The sequence below is a fragment of the Oncorhynchus clarkii genome, chromosome 12, assembly GCF_045791955.1.
Source record: "Oncorhynchus clarkii lewisi isolate Uvic-CL-2024 chromosome 12, UVic_Ocla_1.0, whole genome shotgun sequence".
Classification (NCBI taxonomy): Eukaryota; Metazoa; Chordata; class Actinopteri; order Salmoniformes; family Salmonidae; genus Oncorhynchus; species Oncorhynchus clarkii.
Window position 1 is genome coordinate 26007252 of NC_092158.1, and position 25752 is coordinate 26033003.

The 25752-nt window shown below is 43.8% G+C and overlaps 1 pseudogene; it reads right to left on the reverse strand.

Moving 5' to 3' along the window:
* Positions 1-1108: 1108 nt before the first annotated feature.
* The window catches only part of LOC139422422 (unconventional myosin-XVIIIa-like), a 92680-nt pseudogene continuing 68036 nt past the window's right edge, over positions 1109-25752 (reverse strand).

Below are 25752 nucleotides of genomic sequence, written 5' to 3' on the forward strand. Positions count from 1 at the left end.
TACCACCCACCACTGCGACCTGTATGCTATAGTCGGCTGGCCCTCGCTACATATTCGTCGCCAGACCCACTGGCTCCGGGTCGTCTATAAGTCTATGCTAGGTAAAGCTCCGCCTTATCTCAGTTCACTGGTCACGATAACACCCACCCGTAGCACACGTTCCAGCAGGTATATCTCACTGATCATCCCCAAAGCAAACACCTCATTTGGCCGCCTTTCCTTCCAGTTCTCTGCTGCCAGTGACTGGAACGAATTGCAAAAAATTGCTGAAGTTGGAGACTTTTATTTCCCTCACAACTATCTGAGCAGCTAACCAATCGTTGCAGCTGTACATAGTCCATCTGGAAATAGCCCACCCAATCTACCTCATCCCAATACTGTTTATTTTTTTTACTTTTCTGCTCTTTTGCACACCAGTATCTCTACTTGCATATCATCATCTGCTCATTTATCCCTCCAGTGTTAATCTGCTAAATTGAAATTATTCGCTCCTATGGCCTATTTATTGCCTACCTCCTCATGCCTTTGGCACACACTGTATATAGACTTTCTTTTTTCTACTGTGTCATTGACTTGTTTATTGTGTTATTGGCTGGTTTATTGTTTACTCCATGTGTAACTCTGTGTTATTGTCTGTGTCACACTTCTTTGCTTTATCTTGGCCAGGTCGCAGTTGCAAATGAGAACTTGTTCTCAACTAGCCTACCTGGTTAAATAAAGGCAAAATAAAAAATAAGTAAATGAAACTGATAGGCCGTCATTGTAAAATAAGAATTTGTTCTTAACCGACTTGCCTAGTTAAATAAAGGTTAAATAAAAAATGTAAACTGCTAGGCTACCTTCCGCTAGGCTACCTTCAAGTTCATACCTGGCATGAACTTCAACTTGTCAAATGAATAAATACGTATTCAAACAGGGTTAACATGTTAATAATGTTGCTATAAAGTCAACAGGTTTGGTTAGAGTCACACCATGCTTTCACTCCATTCCCAGGCATAACCTACTGTAGGCCAGGGGCTTTAGCAACTATCAGACTTGTAGAAATACTTCATCACTGTGCTGTTCATCCTTTTCTTCTTCTTGGGGTCTCTGTTCAGCGCCCTCTTCCTCATCTGAGGCAGGGGCGGGCTGGACCTCCCTTCACACGGTTAGCGCTGCGGTAGGAGTCAGTTGAGGCCGAGCTGGAGGAAGAGGACTCCTCCTTCCTGGAGTCTTTCCTGGACTTCTTGTCATTCGTCTTGGAGATCCTCCTGTTACGACAGTCGTCTTGAGTCTGAGCTCTTCTTCTTGGCCTTGCCTCTGCGGGAGCTGGAGCTGCTGGAAGACCTGGTGTTTTAGTCCACCACCGAGTCAGACACTGAGCAACGCACACTGGAAAATACCGCCCAGACCCTCATCCTTCTTCACGGCTCACACTGGTGATGCTGCTAATGGTGGTCATAATATCATCATCCATGTTCGGCATGCTAGGGGCCAGGAAGGACACCTTGGAGTCCTTGTCAAAGTCAGGGCTGTGTGGGGCCCAGCAGCACTCCAGACCCTTCCTGGTCCTGCTGGTGGCCTCAGAGTAGGCCTGGGAGATGACCGAGCAATGGTCATCATCTTGGGACTTATTTTAAGAGCTGACCAACATGCTGTCGTCCCAGTCTGTGGACTTAGACTTGGCCTTGCGTAGGAAGGTGCGGTCCGGGGTATACTGAAGAGGGAGCGCTCACCCCCTTGGCATTCGATGGAGTCTTTCAGGTTGGAGCACTTCCTGTAGCTAGGAAACTCATCGCAGACACCGACCTTCTGTCTACTTCCTTGCTCCCTCCTTTTATCTCCTTACCGTCTTTCCCTTCCTTTGCATCTACATCCACTGCATTTCTGAGAGGCCATGAGGAGGGTGTAGGAAACAATCAACAGAGATACATGAAAGAAACAGATAGAGAACAGATGGGAATTTAGAGACTTGAGAGAGAAATGATGAAATTGAAGCGAGTCTAATACGGAAAGTTAGGTTGTGAGTCGATCTGCTAAAGCTCATCAAAGAAAGCAGGTATATACGGGGCTAACCTGTTCTGTCTGCCAGGGGGGAGGAGATGTATTCATCTCAGGCAGAGCAGAGAGAGGGGCCATTTAGCAGACATGCCAGCTGGCCATGGGCCACTTCAATAAATCTGACAGGCAGCACAGCGCCTGCTTCCCTCTGCCTGCTGTCATTAGAGGGATGATAGGGAGGCAGAGAGAGATGACACCTAATCTCATGAAATACTTACCCTTCCATTCCACCCTGCCTCAGGTAATCCTGGGCTCTTTAGCTCTCAGCAGGGTAAAGGCATATAGGATGGGAATGAGGAAGCCTGCACTGCTCTATCAGGAACCAGCCAGAAAGAAGGGGGGTGATATCATAATGAAGTGTCTGAAGACTGAGGAGGCTAATAAACAGACCAACAGACAGACAGGACAACACAACACTGACCTGGAGCTCTTCAGACTGCCCTCAGCTGACAGGGTCTTGATGGATCCCTTATTCTTGGACAGCCAGGACTTAACATGGTCCCCACGGTCCTCCACCTCTGAGTCCGTGTCCAAGTAGTCACCACTGTGGGAGAGAGACCAAAGGAAAGCGAGCAGTGTTGTTATGTTGCTGTTTGCAGGAGGCAGAGCAGTTTAAACCCAGGGAGGGCTATTACAGATCCGCCACAGAGGACAACTGTTGGTTTGGACAGGAAGTACAACACAGAGATGACCCACACACACAGACCAATCAAAAGTCATGAATGTCATAACATAACAGCTTTCTGATGCAGTTAGTCAAACAGCAGATGTGTTCCAGTCATGGTGGCAATAAACTGTGGTTAGTGCTATGTAAAGGCAGGCAAGCTTTAGGGAGACCACACTACAGCCTATTGACTTCGAGCAATGAAAGACCCATATGCACCCATTCGCAAACTAGTTTACTAGTCAAGTGTTGTACTCCTACTTTCTGAATATGAATCAAATTATCTGTCACAAAGCTAAAGTTATGCCGAACTAAGTTCGATGAAAAAACTAAAGCAAAGCTAATTTGAAAGCAAGAATAAACAGCTATTAGACAATTGGTGCATCCATAAATATGGGTACAGTACCTGAGTGCTTTCACTTCCCGTGTTAAGTGTATAATCGCTTACGACGGGGGCGGTCGAGCGAAACGACTCGTGGTGCCTCCGAGCAGAATGCAAATGAATGGAGCTCATGAAGGCGTAATTAACTTGGTGGCCATAGTCAGGCTGTTAAGGCCTCTGTGGTGTGTGGCTGAGCGTGGCCTGTTGATGTAGATTGTTATTGGGGCTGAGCCGATGACAGCCCTCTAGCCCTGGCCTTGACAATAACAAGCAGTAAACAGAGACTGGAAGGAACCCAAGGAGAAAGTATATTAGATCATGCCTCTGAAAGGTCGGCAGGCACATTTCAATCCGGATTCATCTGTTCCTCACTCCCAGAGGTGAAGCATCTCTGCCTCTGCATTATGCATCTGTTTGTCTCCAGGAGAGGAAAGGAGATGGGAGGAGGGAAGAGGGAGGGCACCCACGGGGTCTAAAGACTTAGATTATGAACAAATATGTCTGGGAACCATTAAGCCTAGCAGTGTTCTTTAGTTTATAGTAACAGAATGAGCTATAAAAGGAACATCCTCAAAGAACACACACTGCAATCAAGGAGGAGTAATCATTTGGATCATAACCAACAAATGTTCAGTGTCTGACGTCAATCCAATCCACAATGTTCAGTGTCTGACGTCAATCCAATCCACAATGTTCAGTGTCTGACGTTAATCCAATCCACAATGTTCAGTGTCTGACGTCAATCCAATCCACAATGTTCAGTGTCTGACGTCAATCCAATCCACAATGTTCAGTGTCTGACGTCAATCCAATCCACAATGTTCATTGTCTGATGTGGCATGACAGCAATACAAATACCAAAGCAAGGCACAGATCTCCCATGTCCCAGCTTATCTGGTGAGGCTGGGACAGAATGCAAAGTGCTTATCACGAGCCAACATAGTGCATCATATTCAAAGAGGTCTCCGATGATGGCCTTCTTAAATGGTAATAGTTAAATGGTATAGACCGCTGGGTAGCATCCCCCTGCTTACATATCTATTAGCAATATGTTGCTCAGGACAACAAAATAAACCACACGTTCAACCAAGTCTCCATGGAGAACAAAATGTTTGAGTTGCCTCCTCTCTACCTGCATGGAGGCACACACAAACTGGATGGAGACACCACTTTGGGGGAGAGAAAGAGACACAATTCTGGCCATTGCGGCAGTCTATGGACATCAACATTAGCTACATTAGATTCAGTCACTCAGGGTCTCTCCTTTTCCATGTATCAAACAAAGCTTGATGGGAAAGGAATGACTCCCACAAAGTCTACAAGGCAAAACTACGCACATCTTTCCCACATACACACCAACACCTGCACTGGAGCAGCTTTGGCACACACAGAGGCGGCTTGTAATCGAGGGCTTTGCAAATGGTGTCACACAATTTATGTCCTTGGCCTCACACCACTGGCGAAACAGCGCTGAGGCTCCAGGGACCACCGGATTTAGAGCTCGACATTAATTGCTTCTGACAATCGGCCTCCACTGGTTGTATATCTCAGTTACATATTTTACCTTTATTTATTATATATACAGTACCAGTCAAAAGTTTGGACAGACCTACTCATTCAACGGTTCTTTCTTTTTACTATTTTCTACATTGTAAAATAATAGTGAAGACATCAAAAACTATGAAATAACACATTTGGAATCATGTAGTAATCAATAAAGTGTTAAACAAATCAAGATATATTTGAGATTCTTCAAAGTAGCCACCCTTTGCCTTGATGACAGCTCTGCACACTCTTGGCATTCTCTCAACCTTCAAGCTTCATGAGGTAGTCACCTGGAATGCATTTCAATTAACAGGTGTGCCTTGTTAAGTTAATTTGCGGAATTTCTTTCCTTCTTAATGCGTTTGAGACAAGTAGCTTTATCTTGGCAAGGTAGGGGTGGTATACAAAAGATAGCCCTATTTAGTAAAATACCAAGTCCATATTATTGCAAGAACAGCTCAAATGTGCAAAAGGAAACACTCCATCATTACTTTAAGGACGAAGGTCAGTCAATCCGGAAAATGTCAAGAACTTTGAAAGTTTCTTCAAGTGCAATCGCAAAAACTACCAAGCACTATGATGAAACTGGTGATCATGAGGACCGCGACAGGAAAGGAAGACCCAGAGTTACCTCTGCTGCAGAGGATAAGTTCATTAAGAGTTAACAGCACTTCAGATTGCCTCAGAGTTCAAGAAACAGACATCTCAACATCAACTGTTGAGGACACTGCGTGAATCAGGCCTTCATTGTCAAAATGCTGCAAAGAAACCACTACTAAACGACACCAATAAGAAGAAACTTGTTTGGGCCATGAAACACAAGCAATGGACATTAGACCGGTGGAAATCTATCCTTTGGTTCGATGAGTCCAAATTTTAGATTTTGGTTCTAACTGCTGTGTCTTTGTGAGACGCAGAGCAGGTGAACGGATGATCTCAGCATGTGTGGTTCCCACCGTGAAGCATGGAGGAGGAGGTGTGATGGTGCTTTGCTGGTGACACTGTTGGTGATTAATTTAGAATTCAAGGCACACTTAACCAGCATGGCTACCACATCATTCTGTAGCGATACGCCATCCCATCTGGTTTGCACTTACTGGGACTATCACTTGTTTTTCAACAGGACAATGACCCAAAACACACCTCCAGGCTATGTAAGGGCTATTTGGAGATTCCAAGTCTATGTATATAGGGCAGCAGCCTCTAAGGTGCAGGGTTGCGTAACCGGGTGGAAGCCGGCTAGTGATGGCTGTTTAACAGTCTGATGGCCTTAAGATAAAAACCGTTTTCCAGTCTCTCGGTCCCAGATTTGATGCACCTGTACTGACCTCGACTTCTGGATGATAGCGGGGTGAACAGGCCTTGGCTCGGGTGGTTGATGTCCTTGATGATCTTATTGGCCATCCTGTGACATTGGGTTGTGTAGGTGTCCTGGAGGGCAGGTAGTTTGCCCCCGGTGATGCGTTGGGCAGACCGCACCACCCTCTGGAGAGCCCTGCGGTTGCGGGTGGTACAGTGGCCATACCAGGCGGTGATACAGCCAGACAGGATGCTCTCAATTGTGCATCTGTAAAAGTTTGTGAGGGTTTTAGGGGCCAAGACAAATTTCTTCAGCCTGCTGAGGTTGAAGAGGCGCTGTTGCGCCTTCTTCGCCACACTGTCTGTGTGGGTGGACCATTTCAGATCGTCAGTGATGAGTACGCCGAGGAACTTGAAACTTTCCACCTTCTCCACTGCGGTCCAGTCGATGTGGATAGGGGTGTGCTCCCTCCGCTGTTCCCTGAAGTCCACGACATCATGGTCACACACACTGTGTTTACTGCTCATAGCAGAGACAGATCCACTAAATCCATGTCATTTGAGTACTGTGTACACATTGACTCACATACGGTACTGTACACTCTTCAAGGATTGGTTGTGTGTGATCTACCGATGACCATGACACCATGACCATGATCCATTTGACAAAAAACTGCCTGAAATAGAATAGTGCACTGGAAAGATGACATCCTTTCCTCTTTTAATGTTTACAGTGCTTGTCAGAAAATATAAAATGGGAGCACTAATCTGTCTTAACATTCCCTGACAAATTCAGGGAATTGACAAATCAATTCTTCCATTATTGTTTATCGCACTGCTTTTACATACAGATCAAATGTGGGGACAATTTTGGTAAGTAACCATGGGGATTCACTTTCTTTTCTCAAAAGCATCTAAGTGAGGAACCCATAGTCTTGATGCTAACATACAAAGACAGTGCACTGTTCTGATTCACATGAGCTGCCTGTCTGTCTGCTGGCAAATTAATGAATAACAATAAGAGGAAATGAATGATGAGGGAAGTGTTCTCTATTGGAACAAGCAATTAGAGGTTAATACTGATACAAATAATGCATGCTGAGAAAATTAACTGGTGACACCAACTACAAATCACACACACTTTCATTCAAATCACACACACACTTAACTGGTGACACCAACTACAAATCACACACACTTTCATTCAAATCACACACACACTTAACTGGTGACACCAACTACAAATCACACACACTTTCATTCAAAATTGCGACGCACATTTGCATTTTTTCATCAAAATATGACGAGCTACAACTGGAATCGGAACGTTAACTCAAATGATGGGTCTTTAGAATGAATACTTAACCAGAAAGACTTATGTCCAAGTCTAAAGTGAGTAAGCTATAACATATTAAACAAGCAGCTCAACCAGATTCTACAGAGAGCGGACCTACAAAGACTATAGGGCGATTCCACGCCAGCTGACAATATTTTTGGTATCTCAGATTGTTCGGGCAATTCTCAAAGAAACTTCATTTGGAGGAAGGATGTTTGAAAAGATTTACCACAAACCATTGGAGAAAATCATGATGAAAGTGGCCATTTTAGACCTATACATGCCTCCCATAAGACTATGATCTATGAACATGATCCAGACATCTTGATGTCATTATGCTCCTTATAGTGTGTTCTAGCATTCAGTTCATTACGCTGAGCTTTTAACACAATGCACATTAGTGACATCTGCTGGTCATCAATAAAAGCAGTGTTTGATGGTCAGATGTTTTCTCCTTGGTTCAGCAGTTACATGCCGACTCTAGCGGGCACGTCCTTTTTTCTGGATCTTTTTAGAATTTAACTAATTTTGAGTCACAATTGTGCGTTATCTACTCTGACAATTAATACACAGTTTAAAAGGGGAAACCCAGTTAGATCTAGTTATCTCTCCTCCATCTGAGGACTTTATATGGAGGTTGGCAACCAACTTTAAGGTGCATTACCATCACCAACTGGACTGGAGTTTGGACCTCAGTTCAGTAGCAACAGCAAGCTAGCTAGCTAAACGTCCATGAATGTTTGTGTTGTTTCGACATGGCCCCAAATTAATATAGTTGGTTCAGAGTTAGTTTTGATATTTCAACCTGTCCAGATTGCGTCTGGTATGGATGTACAAAATCAACAGGCACGCGATGTTGAATGCACAAGCGTGCCTGATCTAGTCAGCATGTTAGTCTTAGTAGCCCACAATTAGTTACCAGTGTAGGTTGACAGCTTCCATCACGCTTCCCTTTTGTTGTTGTTGCTGTGAATCCATTTCATTTACTGTCAAAAACTGTGAATATATGGTATTATTATTAGGATGCTTAAGACAAAAGCTTATACTTTACTAAATACAACTAATTGTTTGAACAATGTGCAGAAAGTGTGACGTCAAATAAAACGATTTTCTAAATAATATGCCTTCGCAGGGATTCGACCCCATTCCCTGTTGTCTGTGAATGGTTCTGGTCCCCGGGACCCTGACCCCATTCCCTGTTGTCTGTGAATGGTTCTGGTCCCCGGGACCCCGACCCATTCCCTGTTGTCTGTGAATGGTTCTGGTCCCCGGGACCCCGACCCATTCCCTGTTGTCTGTGAATGGTCCCCGGGACCCCAACCCATTCCCTGTTGTCTGTGAATGGTTCTGGTCCCCGGGACCCCGACCCATTCCCTGTTGTCTGTGAATGGTTCTGGTCCCCGGGACCCCGACCCATTCCCTGTTGTCTGTGAATGGTTCTGGTCCCCGGGACCCCGACCCATTCCCTGTTGTCTGAATGGTTCTGGTCCCCGGGAACCCGACCTGTTAGGGCTACCGTTCAAGTGATGCTACATATACAAATCCTTACTACATTGGAAGTACAGTGTCCAGTAGAGGTCGGTGTTTGAAAGCAACTTGGAATCGAAGACACTGGAACCACGGCGAAATCAGTGGGATTTTGCATTTTTCAACACACGGTTTGAAAAACCACACAATCAAACTAAGCTTCAAGACATCATTGATCACGTGATAATGTTTATTTGAAAAGAGCATTGGAGCTCCATTATCAATCATCCCATCAGTATCAATTTATATGTAAAAATTCTTTTCAGATCATTAAACGTACCAGAGAGCCGACTCTGGAAATTTGACACACTCAAATACAGAGTATGACACCATTAGGAGGCATATATAGGTGTAAAAAGGGCCCGAAATGACCAATACCATCATGATTTTCTAAAAAAGTAAAAAGCATGTTTAACAAACTTTTTCTCAATGAAGTTCCAATCTGAGAATTGCCAGAACAATCTGGCAGTAGTGGAAAAAGTACCTAATTGTCATACTAGAGTAAAATTAAATATACCTTAATAGAAAATGTCTTAAGTAAAAGTGAAAGTCACCCAGTAGAATAGTCCTTGAGTAAAAGTCTAAAAGTATTTGATTTTAAACATACTTTAGTATCAAAAGTAAATGTAATCACTAAAATGTACTTATGTATCAAAAGTAAAAGTATAAATCATTTCAAATTCCTTCTTTTAAGCAAACCAGACAGCACCATTTTTGTGTTTTTTACATTTACGAATAGCCAGGGGCACACTCCAACATTTAGACATAATTTACAAACAAAGCATGTGTGGTTAATGAGTCCGTCAGATCAGAGGCAGTAGGGATGACCAGGGATGTTGTCTTGATAAGTGTGCGAATTGGACCATTTTCCTGTTCAGCTAAGCATTCAAAATGTACTTTTGGGCGTCAGGGAAAATGTATGGAGTAAAAAGTACAATATTTTCTATAGGAATGTAGTTAAGTAAACGTTGTAAAAAATATAAATAGTAAAGTACAGATACCCCAAAAAAACTACTTAAGTAGTACTTTAAAGTATTTTTTACTTCAGTACTTTACACCACTGCTATCTGAGATAGCAGAAATATTTTCCGCTCCCGTCTGGCGTGGAATTGCCCTTGTGTTACCAATAGGTTGTACTGTAGAGAAAAGTAAACACCCTCTTAAACACAATGAAATGAGTTGATAGGTTGGTTATTGAAAGTATCAAAAGCATGCATGTAGAACGGCGTGTCACATAACACAGGATGCAGGGCAAAGGTCCATGGTTGTTGTGTCAATGGTTCATTCTATTTGTTTTTAATTTCCCACAGCAGTGAGTATCCCTCAAACAGTAAGTTAATTAGAGATGTTAACCTTAGTCATTTTAACTAAGTTCCTTCTGCTCAAAATGTCTTCATAAACAACAGGAGTGAAATGTCTCCATAGTACAGCACCATTCTCTTATCTGTGACAGAGATTTTAAAACCTGGAAATCAAACAATACTGAGAAAAAGGATGCATTGTCCATTCTCATATTTTGTTCTTTCGTTTCTGATACTTTGTCACCGTGCCTTGTAAACTGGGCAATGACTGAGAGGAATTTTTATTTATTTTTTAAAGTGAGTAACAGAAAATGAGAAACACAGCCAACAGATTGTGAAAAAGAACCACCCGGGGATGTAGTGTGCCTCAGGGTAGATAGAGCTACATTGTGTGCTAAAGAATGACAATAAGCCTCAAAACAACTGCTGCAAAAAAAATATGATGAACCTCATCCATACTGCACGGTTTTGGGCAGTGGTTCAGAATACCAACTAACTCATTCTCGCTCTGACCCCATTGTTTGAAAAGGGAAGAAGGAGTCTAAACTCCCACTCAGAGGCCATGTATCACTGTCATGTTTACTTCAGTGGGGCTCAGAGGTAGTGTAACCCTGAATGTGCCCATAAAGAGAGCTAAACAAGAGGAAAAAAATTAGCACAGGGGAGCAGATTAGAGGAGAAAGAGGAGGAAAGAGAGGAAAGAGAAAAGAAAGGAGGAGAAGAATGTGGGGTAAAGAGAAACTACAAAATCTGGTCAAAATAATGAACAGGTGTTTCTGTTTCTCAATTTTATGACAAAGAGAAACTGTACTTCTGGGGAGAGGGAGGGACCTACTTGTTTATGAGATCTTCTCCGTCACTGTCGACCATCTCGTCTTCAATAGCGGCCTGCAGGTCTCCGATCCTCTTGAATGCCAGCTTGAGGTCCAACTGCAGGCTCTGATTGGCTGCCTCCAGACTCTCTATATCCATATCCTATTGGGTCAGGATGACACAGAACTAGTGACCGTCACCCCAAAACGCTTGCTCCACCCCACAAATGAGGATTGTGCGCTCTTCCTTACCAGCTCGTGCTTCTTGCGGCTGGCCTCAGCCTCCTTCTTGGACAGCTCAGCCATCTCCTCTTTGATGTCCCTCATCTGTCTCTGCACACGTTTGTTCTGCTCCTTCTCCCTGTTCTCTCCATTCCCGCGGTGGTCTCTCTCCTCTGTCATCTTCTCCAGGTTCTCCTTAAGACGGCCTGTCAGGCTCTGGGAACGAGGAGACGGAACCGGGTCAGAACTTTCTAGAACCTCATCGAACACACAGCTGAGACATCCAGCATAGGTGCCGGAGCACATTTCACTTTGAAGTTTGTGGTTAATGTACTTGGAGAAGGGTCAAATTGAGGCCACTGATCATTTCAATTGAGCTCAGGTGTGCAGAAATCACAGCTGGCCAGAGAAAGATAGTATGGCTGTTGTAAAATGTATTTCCCCTCACAGCACTTGTTCAATGACCCAAATGTGGCTTCACAGCTTGCCCTCTACCTCCCACATACAAGCCCCTTTTGCTCTCACACACACAACACTCTCCCTCCCTCCTTGTCCCACCACCTTGCTACCTCGCTCCCTCTCCCACTCTACCTCCCTCTCCCCTCATCTCACCTCCAGGCGTTTGATCTGGGTCCTCTCGTACTCCAACTTGGTCTCCAGCTCGCGGATCTTGGCCTCCTGCCTGCTGGCCAGAGACTTCTCCACCATGGACTGCTCCTGGAACTCCAGCTGGCTCTGCAGGGACTGCAACTGGAGGGGGCCACACACACACACACACAGAGGGGTGCTATTGACACGGCACTGAACACATCCACTCTGCCCTACACAACCAACCTCTCTCTTCTCTAATCAATACTAGGCCTCCATACTTTTACAACAGATGCTTGATTATTGCACAAATAAGAACATTTCACCTCTTACCTTCAACTGCATTGTGAATATCATCCCCCCCAGCTGAATTTTTGGGAATCTAGCCAGCATTATTGTTGCCCTTTATGCTAGGCATATCTAATGTTAATAGCCAATAAGCCGAGGATAACATAACCCCAGTAGCCTGTAATGGCCAGAAAGAGAGGTGGAGAACCAGGCCTGAATAATGATCACAGATCCCACCACGGAGGGGAAGAAGATCAATGCTTTGTAAACTTGTTCCCTCTTAAGACGAGATACACTAAAGGAGAGGAGATACTTGTATTTAGTGTATCCAAAATGTACCACGGCTACTAATGAGGAGCTTTGCATCTGATAGTAGGATTTGGAGCTGGCCTTTCATGTGATTAAAGAACACAATGTTCCTATCATAGTGGATCTGTTAATCACTACAGGGCTACAGGATTTAGATGGCTATCTATTGCAGCCTTTGGTGGCAGCTCTTAAAACCCCCTTACAGCCAGCAGTATTAGCTGTAAGATCAGGCACTAAGCACACAGACAGAGCTCTGAGCCTCTCCAGGTAAAGGTCAGGGTAATAGTGTAGGTGTAGGACATCATGTATGACTGTGCCGAGGGCATGTTGTCCTCTGAGCGGCTGATGAATGTGCAGGACTCCAGTCACCCGAGCCACAGTCTGTAGACCCTGTTAACATCTGGCAAATGGTATCGGCGCATCGGGTCTCGGACCAACAGGCTCCAAGACAGCTGCTACCACCAGGCCATTAGACTGGTGAACAGCTAACCCTAGCTGTCTACCTGCACAGTAGAGACTATTTGCATTGACTAACCACACATCAAAACCTTACACACAAGCATACACACACACTCAGTCAACGCTGCTGTTCCATTTATATACTAGAAAATTCATTCCACTGCTGACCAAGTCATTCACTTTATTTGCGAATACAGTCATTATCGACGTCACACATTGATAATTTATACTGAATATCCTATTGTGTACATATAACCTTTATTATTTATCTTACTACTTTCTCCTACTTATTTGAGATTTTCATTATGGACATACTTCTGCACGGTTGAGGGAGCCTGAAAGTAAGCATTTCTATGCACTGTTTATACCTGCTGTGAATTGCGTACGTGACAAACAATATTTGATTTGTAGATAGGTGTGACAGGGATGGGTGGAGGGGGATAGGTGGGGGACTTTCAGTGGGATCGGGGTTCCCCTGGCGGGCAGCCATGGAAGTTTGTGTTGCAATGTGTACCTTGTCCTGGATCTCCTGCTTCTCCTTCACGGCTTCCTCTAGCTGGACCTGGATGTCACTGATCTGGGCCAGGTCTCTGGCAGACTGACACGTCACAAAACACACAAGAGACAGTTACAGTAGTTTCTTATGTGGAATGGTAACATTGAACGTAGGTGGGTTAATAACCAATAGTAAAGTATTCAAAATAATATATATTGTAACAATCTTATTCTAATTAATATAATCTCCCGTGGAACAGATTGAATCTCTCAATGCTATTTAGTGGCATTTATCTCTAACGTCTCAAAACAGTTCCGCCTACACATAGGAAAATACATTAGCAGCTTTTTAAAGTGCACAGATCCTGGCACCCACGCCGTGTCACACTAAAGGCATAGAGAGAAAGTAAATGAGAAATTATCATAAACTACTGCTGAATATGGAGGTATTGTCACATCAGCTGTCGCTTGTGATTCCTATGAGACGTGACTCATGGCCCACTCATAAAAGTAGGTCGGTGGCTTAGTCATCCTGTGCAGTGTTCATGAGAGAGATGTGAGAGGGATGTACAGTACATTCGGAAAGTATTCAGACCCCTTGACTATTTCCACATTTTGTTACGCTACAGCCTTATTCTAAAATGTATTAAATAGTTGTTCCCCCCTCCTTTACACACAATACACCATAATGACAAAGCAAAAACAGCTATTCGATCGGGTTCACGTTCGGGCTTTGGCTGGGCCACTCAAGGACATTCAGAGACTTGTCCCGAAGCCACTCCTGCATTGTCTTGGCTGAGTGCTTAGAGTTGTTGTCCTGTTGGAAGGTGAACTGTTGCCCCAGTCTGAGGTCCTGACAACTCTGGAGCGTCAATGATCGCTCTGTATTTTACTCCGTTCATCTTTCCCTCGATCCTGACTACTCTCACAGTCCCAGTCGCTGAAAAACATCCCAACAGCATGATGCTGCCACCACCATGCTTCACCGTAGGGATGGTGCCATGTTTCCACCAGACATGACGCTTGGCATTCAGGCCAAAGTGTATAATATTGCTTTCATCAGACCAGAGAATCTTGTTTCTCATGATCTGAGAGTCCATTAGGTGCCTTCTGGCAAACTCCAAGCGGGCTGTCATGTGCCTTTTACTGAGGAGTGGCTTCTGTCTGGCCACTCTGCCATAAAGGCCTGATTGGTGGAGGACTGCAGAGACAGTTGTCCTTCTGCAAGGTTCTCCCATCTGCCATGCACTGTGTCATGACTCTCCTGGTTGAGGATCCAAGGCCTCAGATCTGCGTGGCAAATGGCTGACAGCCAACCTTTTCGTTTGTGACTCAGACACCAACACCAACCGCTGGTGGAGGGGTCCCAAGACACAAAGAGGGGAATACTAGCCCAGATCCATGAAGCCGCACCGCTTCTTGACACAATGCCCACTTAACCTGGAAGCCAGCCGCACCAATGTGTCAGAGGAAACGCCGTACACCTGGCGACCGTGTCAGCGTGCACTGCACCCGGCCCGCCACAGGAGTCGCTAGTGCGCGACGGGACAAGGACATCCCTGCTCGCCAAACCCCCTAACCCGGACGATGCTGGGCCAAATTGTGCGCCGCCCCATAGGTTTCCCAATCGCGGCCGGCTTGCGGCAGAGCCTGGACTCGAATCCAGAATCTCTAGTGGCACAGCTAGCACTGTGATGCAGTGCCTTCGATCACTTCGCCACTCGGGAGGCCCTTGGAACAATATTTCTACAATAGGAATGTTAGGAATGGTCAGTGGGGACCTAAAGAATAATCATGTCATATTGTTTATTTTGTGATTTTATTAAAAACTGTATGAACCAAATTAGGAAGGAAACACATTCTACTGTAGCTTTCAAGCTTCCATCCAATATGATGTTATAACAATATGAAGAACGATGAACCTATTTTTGTTAAGATAGGAATGTGATTTAGATTTTCTAATGAGATAATGTGCAATGGACATGAAAAATCATTAACTAAGACACGCCCCTAATGAGGTCAGAAAAGCGTGTCAGTGTGATGGAACTGCCCTTCCTACTAGAGTGCTTAAAAGGACTCGCTAAGGATGAACATACTCAGACCAGCAGGCGGACAGCGTCAGCTGAACGTTACGAATGGTTGAAACTACCAAATCAGTACATTGCCTGGTTGCTACTGGCATGTAAAGTGGTCAGGAGATGAACCCTGAATAATAAACCAAAGACTAGACCAGCAGACGTGAAGCCGTGGCTACACGTTGAAATGGTTGGAAACTCAAAACGAGGTGAAGAAGATAAAGACTAGGCCAGAACATTTGACAGTCTGCAGCTGTGCATTTTATTTTTATATGTTTTTATTTAACTAGAAAAGGCAGTTAAGAACAAATTCTTATTTACAATGATGGCCTACACTGGCCAAACTTGGACAACGCTGAGCCAATTGTGTGACGCCCTATGGGACTCCCAATCACGGCTGGTTGTGATACAGACTGGATTCGAACCAGGGTGTCTGTAGTGACGCCTCTAGCACTGAGATGCAGTGCCTTAGACCGCTGTGCTCCTTCAGGACCCCTAAATGTAAAGCGATTTAGAACTTGACTATCTACCCGAGAAAGGAAGGAGAAGATCCCATCTCAGACAATCATTGGTGAAGTTGAAGAAACATCAACGCCAAGCCAGAACTAAGGACATTGTGACCTCTGGTGGACAACCAGAGCCTTACACCCATCAAGACAATTCCCATAGAAGGATCGATTGGTTTCAGAGAGACGACAAAGACATCTACACGTAAATACATTACATTCCTTAACCAAACGGGTGGTAGTTTGTGTGCAAGGTATATGGTTACTGTGAGCGTAGTCCCCAAATGTATGATAAATGTCCCCTTATATCGCTCTTTATCTACCCCTCCCTCTGTGTAACAAGCCGTCTTGTCAGTCCACTTGGGACTTTTGTCTCATGTAAGTGGCATGTGTATTCTGTGTTATTATTTACTTAGTTAGTAAATAAATAATTATATCAATTTGTGTAGAACTGAATAATCAGAAAAGGCTGGGGTTCTTGCGGAGTCAAGAAGTCTGCGACGTTCAGAATGATACTGATATGAGGTACTGATTAATAAGTGACTGTTATCAATAACATATTTATATATCTTTAGAGTTTAATTCGGGAGATGGTAACTTCTTAAACAACTTCTTCCGTGGTGCACAATATTCCTAGTAAGTTAATTGTTACATGATTAATTTAATCGAGTAACAATTAAACTGTTAGTTGATAAGATAAATAACCGTTATCACAGTAATGAAAGTCACGTCACGACAACTGTCAACTGTGGGACCTTATATAGACAGGTGTGTGCCTTTCCAAATCATATCCAATCAATTGACTTTCCACAGGTGGACTCCAATCAAGTTGTAGAAACATCTCAAGTATGACCAATGGAAACAGGATGCACCTGAGCTCATTTGAGTCGCATAGCAAAGGGTCTCAACACTGATGTAAATAAGATATGTTGTTTATTTTTAATACATTTTAGAATAAGCCTGTAACGTTAAAAAAAAATAGAAAAAGGGAAGGGGTCTGAATACTTTCCGAATGCACTGTATGTACCATAGTTAGAGGACAGGTCTATAGAACCGAGGCTGTGTAGCTGAGAGGGATGTATGTACCATAGTTAGAGGACAGGTCTATAGAACCGAGGCTGTGTAGCTAAGAGTGATGTACAGTGCCTTGAAAAAGTATTCGGCCCCCTTGAACTTTGCGACCTTTTGCCATATTTCAGGCTTCCAACATAAAGATATAAAACTGTATTTTTTTGTGAAGAATCAACAACAAGTGGGACACAATCATGAAGTGGAACGACATTTATTGGATATTTCAAACTTTTTTAACAAATCAAAAACTGAAAAATTGGGCGTGCAAAATTATTCAGCCCCCTTAAGTTAATACTTTGTAGCGCCACCTTTTGCTGCGATTACAGCTGTAAGTCGCTTGGGGTATGTCTCTATCAGTTTTGCACATCGAGAGACTGAAATTTTTTCCCATTCCTCCTTGCAAAACAGCTCGAGCTCAGTGAGGTTGGATGGAGAGCATTTGTGAACAGCAGTTTTCAGTTCTTTCCACAGATTCTCGATTGGATTCAGGTCTGGACTTTGACTTGGCCATTCTAACACCTGGATATGTTTATTTTTGAACCATTCCATTGTAGATTTTGCTTTATGTTTTGGATCATTGTCTTGTTGGAAGACAAATCTCCGTCCCAGTCTCAGGTCTTTTGCAGACTCCATCAGGTTCTCTTCCAGAATGGTCCTGTATTTGGCTCCATCCATCTTCCCATCAATTTTAACCATCTTCCCTGTCCCTGCTGAAGAAAAGCAGGCCCAAACCATGATGCTGCCACCACCATGTTTGACAGTGGGGATGGTGTGTTCAAGGTGATGAGCTGTGTTGCTTTTACGCCAAACATAACATTTTGCATTGTTGCCAAAAAGTTCAATTTTGGTTTCATCTGACCAGAGCACCTTCTTCCACATGTTTGGTGTGTCTCCCAGGTGGCTTGTGGCAAACTTTAAACAACACTTTTTATGGATATCTTTAAGAAATGGCTTTCTTCTTGCCACTCTTCCATAAAGGCCAGATTTGTGCAATATACGACTGATTGTTGTCCTATGGACAGAGTCTCCCACCTCAGCTGTAGATCTCTGCAGTTCATCCAGAGTGATCATGGGCCTCTCTGCTGCATCTCTGATCAGTCTTCTCCTTGTATGAGCTGAAAGTTTAGAGGGACGGCCAGGTCTTGGTAGATTTGCAGTGGTCTGATACTCCTTCCATTTCAATATTATCGCTTGCACAGTGCTCCTTGGGATGTTTAAAGCTTGGGAAATCTTTTTGTATCCAAATCCGGCTTTAAACTTCTTCACAACAGTATCTCGGACCTGCCTGGTGTGTTCCTTGTTCTTCATGATGCTCTCTGCGCTTTTAACGGACCTCTGAGACTATCACAGTGCAGGTGCATTTATACGGAGACTTGATTACACACAGGTGGATTGTATTTATCATCATTAGTCATTTAGGTCAACATTGGATCATTCAGAGATCCTCACTGAACTTCTGGAGAGAGTTTGCTGCACTGAAAGTAAAGGGGCTGAATCATTTTGCACGCCCAATTTTTCAGTTTTTGATTTGTTAAAAAAGTTTGAAATATCCAATAAATGTCGTTCCACTTCATGATTGTGCACCACTTGTTGTTGATTCTTCACAAAAAAATACAGTTTTATATCTTTATGTTTGAAGCCTGAAATGTGGCAAAAGGTCGCAAAGTTCAAGGGGGCCGAATACTTTCGCAAGGCACTGTATATACCATAGTTAGAGGACAGGTCTATAGAACCGAGGCTGTGTAGCTGAGAGGGATGTATGTACCATAGTTAGAGGACAGGTCTATAGAACCGAGGCTGTGTAGCTGAGAGGGATGTATGTACCATAGTTAGAGGACAGGTCTATAGAACTGAGGAAGTGTAGCTGAGAGGGATGTATGTACCATAGTTACAGGGCAGGTCTATAGAAAATAGGCTGTGTGGGTGTTGGGAGCAGGGTTACCTGGGAGACGGCAGCCTTGTGTTTCTTCATCAGCTCATTCATGTCCTCCTGGTCCTCCTCCATACGAGACTGCAGGTCATTCTTCTCCCTCTGCAGACGTGACACCTGCTCCTCAAGCTGAGCGAGAGAGAGACAGGCAAAATTTACCAAACCGCAAGCTGTTTTTCAACCAGAGCCAGTGACAGTAATCAATAACCATCAGCTGGTCAGCCCTAGACCCAAGCAGTATTGAATGGTCATCAGCTGGCCAGTCCTAGACCCAAGCAGTGTGGAATGGCCATCTAATGGATATCAACCTGTATGATCTTTGTATCTGTACAGGGTGAACTCTGAATTACTCCATTATGCAAAGAATTTGTATTGTCTTCTCAGGAATTCTGTCTTATTTACACTGGTCTCATCCCTCACACAAGTATTTAAATGCTGTGACACCCTGTGGAGATCAGGCCTGCGAGTGTTTAGGATACTGTAAACTTGGTATCGTTTGATTGGTCAATGGTGGTTGATTTTGGGTTGAAAGGTTACACCTTCAGATGTTATAAATGGAATTAAATGCCTCTGTTCTCTCTCTTATCCTGTATCCAGTCAGTCCATGGAGGAAGGTTGTATGATCAATTGTCATTTCTTAGGCTTCTAGGCCTCTGGCTTTGTAGGCATTTCTTTGTTCATGTTTTTGTCTTCTAAGTTAACCTCAGGATATATATGCCTAAAAGTATAGTTTGTAGTGCTTGTTAATGCTTTGTAACGCTATGCCTTGTATGTGACTCCATTCACTGTACAATGCTAATTAAATATCTGTCTTTGATAGACAATTCTTAGACCAATTCTTGCTAGTCAACCTCAACTCATTGCCTAAACCTTGCTTGTATATTTTAAATTATCTTTATGGCATCAGATAAACATTTGAATAGGCTCATTACAAGTCACATGTGATGTATATATAATATACTGTATATCATACACATGATACATATTACTGCCCACTACACACCCAGCCTCTCAGTATGCCTTCCCAAACTAGACACATTTAGAAGACCTTTCATAGCCATAAACACACCAATCAGCAGCTCAGACTACACAGCCGTCATGACTCTCTGCCCTCCCCAGAGGACTGTAATTTCCTCTAAATCACAGAGAGCACTCTCCTGGGGAGACGATTATGGAACGCATTAAAGACTAAAAAATATAAACAAAGTTAATTCATTCATTAGCACATAACCGAGAAATGCAACATTTCCAGAAAAAAATACTTAGCATTTCAATGTTCCATGATGGCGGGGAGATGTGAACATATTCACGGCAGTGTTTTTACACAATATTAAAATAGTCTGCTGTGTGTAAAAGAGGGAGTAAAAAATGCAACAGGTTCTCCTGCTGTTTCTAACAACACTGTGGTTTGGTTTTGTTGTGTCGTCAAAAACGTGGTAAAATGCTGTAATTACACATGGTAATTTGGTATGTAGTGTTGCAGAGATTACATATTTGAACCGCCACTCTGTCTCTACACAATAAATACTTGGCTGAGACACACAGACAAATAGATTTTGAGTGGTATTTTCCTTTAAAATGAAATGGAAATACAGCACACTGATGTGGTCTTACTCCATACCCTGTGTGCAGTTCACAGTAGGCATTAGGCAGCTATAATGGTTGGGAGTCCTCTCAAAGAGAGCGTGGCAATAGAAGGATCTCTCACTCACCGACATCTTGACTTTGACCACTTCCTCCATCTGGATGTGCAGGTCCTCGATCTCTATCTCCATGCCCTTACGAGACTTCACCGCCACCGCACACGTGAACTCTGACTCCTCCAGCTGTGAAGGGAGATATAGCAGGAGGAGGAAGAGAGGATTACAAGGTCAGGGTGAAAAGCTAAATCAAGATCTTCAGAAATCGGAAAACTCAACACCGTGTCCTTGATCAGGAGAGCAAGCGCAATACATTGACAGGATTATTTGTAGTAGTAAAGCTGCCAGAATGTCACTAAAGTACGGCATTGACATGATGATAATAAGATGGGCCATGTAGTGTAATGTAGGGTGGTGTACCTGGTTTTTGAGCTGGGCGGTCTCTCTCTTACTGAGGGCGTTGTTCTTCAGGTGGTCCAGCATGATCTGGGCGTCAGCCAGCAGCACCTTGGTGCGTTTCAGGTCCTTCCTCAGCCTCTTCTCGGTCTCCACGTCCCTGCAGCCCACCTAGAGTAGAACACCTAAACAGTAACTACTGTGCAGCTCACAATGTTCACCATGAGCTCCCACCTCACAGCAAACTATCAGAGCCCAATACAAGATCCAGACATAGCTCTTGTTGTGTTGAACATAATAATCACTATTCCCAGACTACATCAAGATTAAAGTAGAGGGCACACATTCACACACGCTAAAAAACACACTGCACACGCACACCAGACCTGGGTTCAAATACTATTTAGGGCATTTCAATTTCTTTCAAAGAAATGTGGAAATATATATATTTTTTTTTAAATAGACAACTGTATTTTCAAATACAAATATTTTAATATTCCCATGCATTTGAACCCAGGTCTCTTTGGTATTTTAAATAATATTTTTATAGGAAATTATTTGAAAATACTTTCAATAGAAGTAGCTGATTCAGGCCACATTATTTGAAAACTCAAATACACAGAAAACAAGTATTTAAATAAATAATCGAATTGAAATGCATTTCAAATCAAATGTTATTGTCACATGCTTCGTAAACAACCGGTGTAGACTAACAGTGAAATGCTTACTTACAGGTCCATTTCCAACAATGCAGAATTAAAGTTAAGATACAAATACATATAAATTGAAAGTGACAAAGAATTAATACGCCGTGAATAACTAATAAAAATAACATGTCTATATACAGGGAGTACCAGTATCGAGACGATGTCCAGGGGTACGGGGTAATTGAGATAGCTATGTACTGTACAAATAGGTAGGTGTGAAGTGACTAGGCAACAGGATAGAGACAGTAGCAACAGCATATGTGAAAGTGTGTGTGTGTGTGTGTGTGTGTGTGTAGTCCAGTGTGTGTGCATAGAATCAGTGCAAGAGAGTTAGTGCCACAAAGGGTCAACGCAGGTAGTCTGGGTAACCATTTGACTAGCTAAATCTTGTTTAGAAGTCTTATGACTTGGGGGTAGAAGCTGTTCAAGGTCCTGTTGATTCCAGACTTGGTGCATTGCTACCGCTTGCCATGCAGTAGCAGAGAGCACAGTCTGGGCCTTCCTCTGACACCGCCTGGTATAGAGGTCCTGGATGGCAGGAAGCTTGGCCCTCTTCACGACTGTCGGGGTGTATTTTGACCATGATAGTTTGTTGGTGATGTGGACACCAAGCTTTCAACCTGCTCGACTACAGCTCCGTCGATGGGAATGGGGTGGGCTCGGTCTGCCTTTTGTGGCAGGGTAGGCATTTTGTTGATCCTTGATGTTCAGTTGTAGAAGCAACACAACCCTTTAATTATTACTAGTAACACATTTCTTGTTTCAGAAAAACAAAACATGCTCATCTGTTTATTTTGTATGTTTTGGGTGTAATTATGGTGAAAAAATATTTTGGGTTGGTAAAACAAATTTTGGACCAAAAAGGTCACAGTCGTCCGGAACAGCATCTCACGTATAGTTCAGTGTTGCTTGCCTCGAAGCAAGCATAGAAGCCATTTAGCTCGTCTGGTAGACTCGTGTCACTGGGCACTCATGGCTGGGTTTCCCTTTGTAATCCGCGATAGTTTGCAAGCCCTGTCACATCCTACGAGCATCAGATCCAGTGTAGTAGGTTTTGATCTTAGTCCTGTATTGACGCTTTTCTAAGTCGGAGTACGTAGTGCGATTTCTTATAAGCATCCAGGTTAGTGTCCCGCTCCTTGAAAGCGACAGCTCTATCTTTTAGCTCAGTGCAGATGTTGCCTGTAATCCATGGCTTCTGGTTGGGATATGTACGTACGGTCACTGTGGAGACGAAGTCGTCAACGCTCTTGTTAATGAAGCCTGTGACTGATGTAGTAAACTCCTCAATACTATCGGATGAATCCCGGAACATATTCCAGTCTGTGCTAGCAAAACAGTCTTGTAGCTTAGTGTGCGCTTCATCGGATGACTTCCAAATTGAGCGCATCACTGGTACTTCCTGTTTAAGTTTTTGCTTGTAAGCAGGAATCATGAGGACAGAGTTAGTCAGATTTGCCAAATGGAGGGTGAGGGAGAGCTTGGTATGCATTTCTGTGTGTGGAGTAAAGGTGATCTAGAGATTTTTTCCCCCTGTAGTTGCACAGGTGACAAGCTGGTAGAAATTAGGTAAAATGGATGTCAGTTTCCCTGTTTGTGGTGGTAAGTAGACAGCGAATAAAAATATAGATGAAAACTCTTGGTAAATAGTATGGTCTACAGCTTATCATGAATTATTCTCAGGCGAGCAGAACCTGGAGACTTCCTTAATATTAGAGATGGCGCACCAACTGTGGTTAACAAAGAGACACACACCCGCCCCGAAGTTTACAAGACTGCTGTTCTGTCCTGCCGATGCATAGAAAACTAGCTAGATTTATATTAACCGTGTCCTTGTTCAGCCACGACTCTGCGAAGCATAGATATTACAGTTCTTCAGGTACCGTTGATAGGATACTCTCGAACGGATCTCGTCCAGTTTGTTTTCCAGTGATTGTAAATTCACCAATAGAACAGAGAGTAGAGGCGGTTTATTTACTCGCCTCCGTAGTTTTGTCAGGTTGCCCCCAAGTCAGCCACTATATCACCGTATTTTCCATCTTCCGAGTATCGGGATTAGGACCTGGTCCCAGTGAGCAGTATGTCCAGCGCGGCCGAGACATTGAAATAAAATTCTTCATCCAAAATCAAGGTTAGGTGATTGCTGTTCTGATGATAAGAAGCTCTTTTCGGTCATAGGAAACGATGGGGGGAAAGATTATATCCATCCCATGTGACAACATTTGAACCCATGTGTGACGCGCGCGCACACACACACACACACACACACACACAGTGACAGTGTACCTGGTCCTGGGCAGACATCAGCTTGGCCTCTAGCTCTCTCCTCTCACGCAGGACTTTCTGCTTGTCATCATACTCCTCCTCCAGCTGGACCTCCATCTGCTTCAGCTGTAGGATGGACAGACCGACAAGATAAAACAGGAGGAAGGTTAGTAGACTCCAGACAGGAACTACACATTCATTGGGACAGGCTGACAGATGACCATCACTGCGGTATCACCCACCAACACCTACCACACCACATGTTTTCCTCATAGGTCTAAAGTCAGAGGGCCAGATCAATGTCATACTCCATGTGGCACTATATGTTGGACTGTCAATGTGAAATGACTGTGTAGAAGAAGTTCCCTGTGTCATTATAGGCGTACGTTGTCAAAATGTTCCAAACAACATGCCAAGTAGACAGCCATTACCAGATCTGGTTGTCATGCCATGACTGAATTCAGTGTAGCGCAATTTGACACATGAATTCCTACACATTTAATGTGTGTTTGTTGAAGTGCCAGTCAGAGCTGTTTGCTGTATACGTGACATGGGTTGGCATGTTGTTACTCTAAAGTGAGGAATTTATGCATAGGTGATAAAATCACAAGTAGGCCTGATGTGGAAAATACCTGTCATATGTACATCCCTCTTACCTTCTTACTGCAGGACTGCCTGATCTCCTCCACCTCCTCATCCTTGCCATCGATGTCTTTAGAGTGGGTCTGCCGCAGACTCACCATCCCCATCTCCAGACGTAGCTTGGCCTGACACACACACACACACACACAAACACAAATAGACAGTTCTAGACTGGCAACTCCTATATAGGCTCTGTATTCTTCCCCTCTTCACCTCCTTCACCTGCTCCAGCATCTGGATGGTCCCGGCCTGCTCATCCAGCTCCTCCTCCTGGTCTTTGACCTTGGCTTCCAGGTCGCGGAACGTCTTCTTGGTCTTGGACAGCGACGACTCATCCTTGGACTCCTGGGACAACAGGTCCTTTAGCTCTGCCTCCAGATGCTCCACCTTCAGCTGGATGGCACACAGCTCCATGTCCTTGTCCTGCAGGCAGGGGGCAGCACAGAGACATGTGCACTCAGAGGACTCTTGGACTAGGCCAGACATTCAGAGGACATGGACTCCCCAGGGGGAACAATTACATTATGATCTGTCATCTGTGTCCAGGTTGTACTGTACCTGCAGCTGCTGGCACAGACTGAACAGCTCCCCTGTCATCATGTCTCTCTCCCGGCCCAGCTTCTCTCTCTGTGTCCTCTCTCTCAGCACTTCGTCCTGGGCCTGGCTCTGCTCAAAGTCAAACCTGCAACACACACGTTACACTACTGACAGGCCTTCATACAGACCTCTCATTCACTCTCCACTGAGTTTGGTCTTACAGAAAAAGTATAAATATTACAGATAATTTTCATCCAATAGATTGTTCGGACGCTCTGAATGAAGTAGAAGATTTGATGACGCAAGCAACAACACTTTCAGTCTAAGTTAAAATATTTAAGCAGGCCCATTTGTTGAGTTAAATCATTTTAGAACTCAATTCACTGCAATAAGAAACATTTCACCTCCTCTCATCCCACTGAGGACTATTACTAACAGCACAGCCTCCATTCTAGACTCATTATAAGCACTCAGCTTTAAAATGTTAACAGTTAGCTGTTAATTTCCAAAAGCATTGGTAATCATGACCATAATGTTCTATTCAAATGTCTGGGGCAGCCACACTTAGGAGTGTTCAACTGCATTGTGAAGTGTTCTGAACTGTCAGGTCCCTTAATTCTCTCTCTTCTTCTCTAAGAGAAGCGGTCCTCGGCTTTGCACAGCTGAAAATGATTACTCCCACAGAGCATCTTCAATTAGCCCCAAGGGAGAGATCA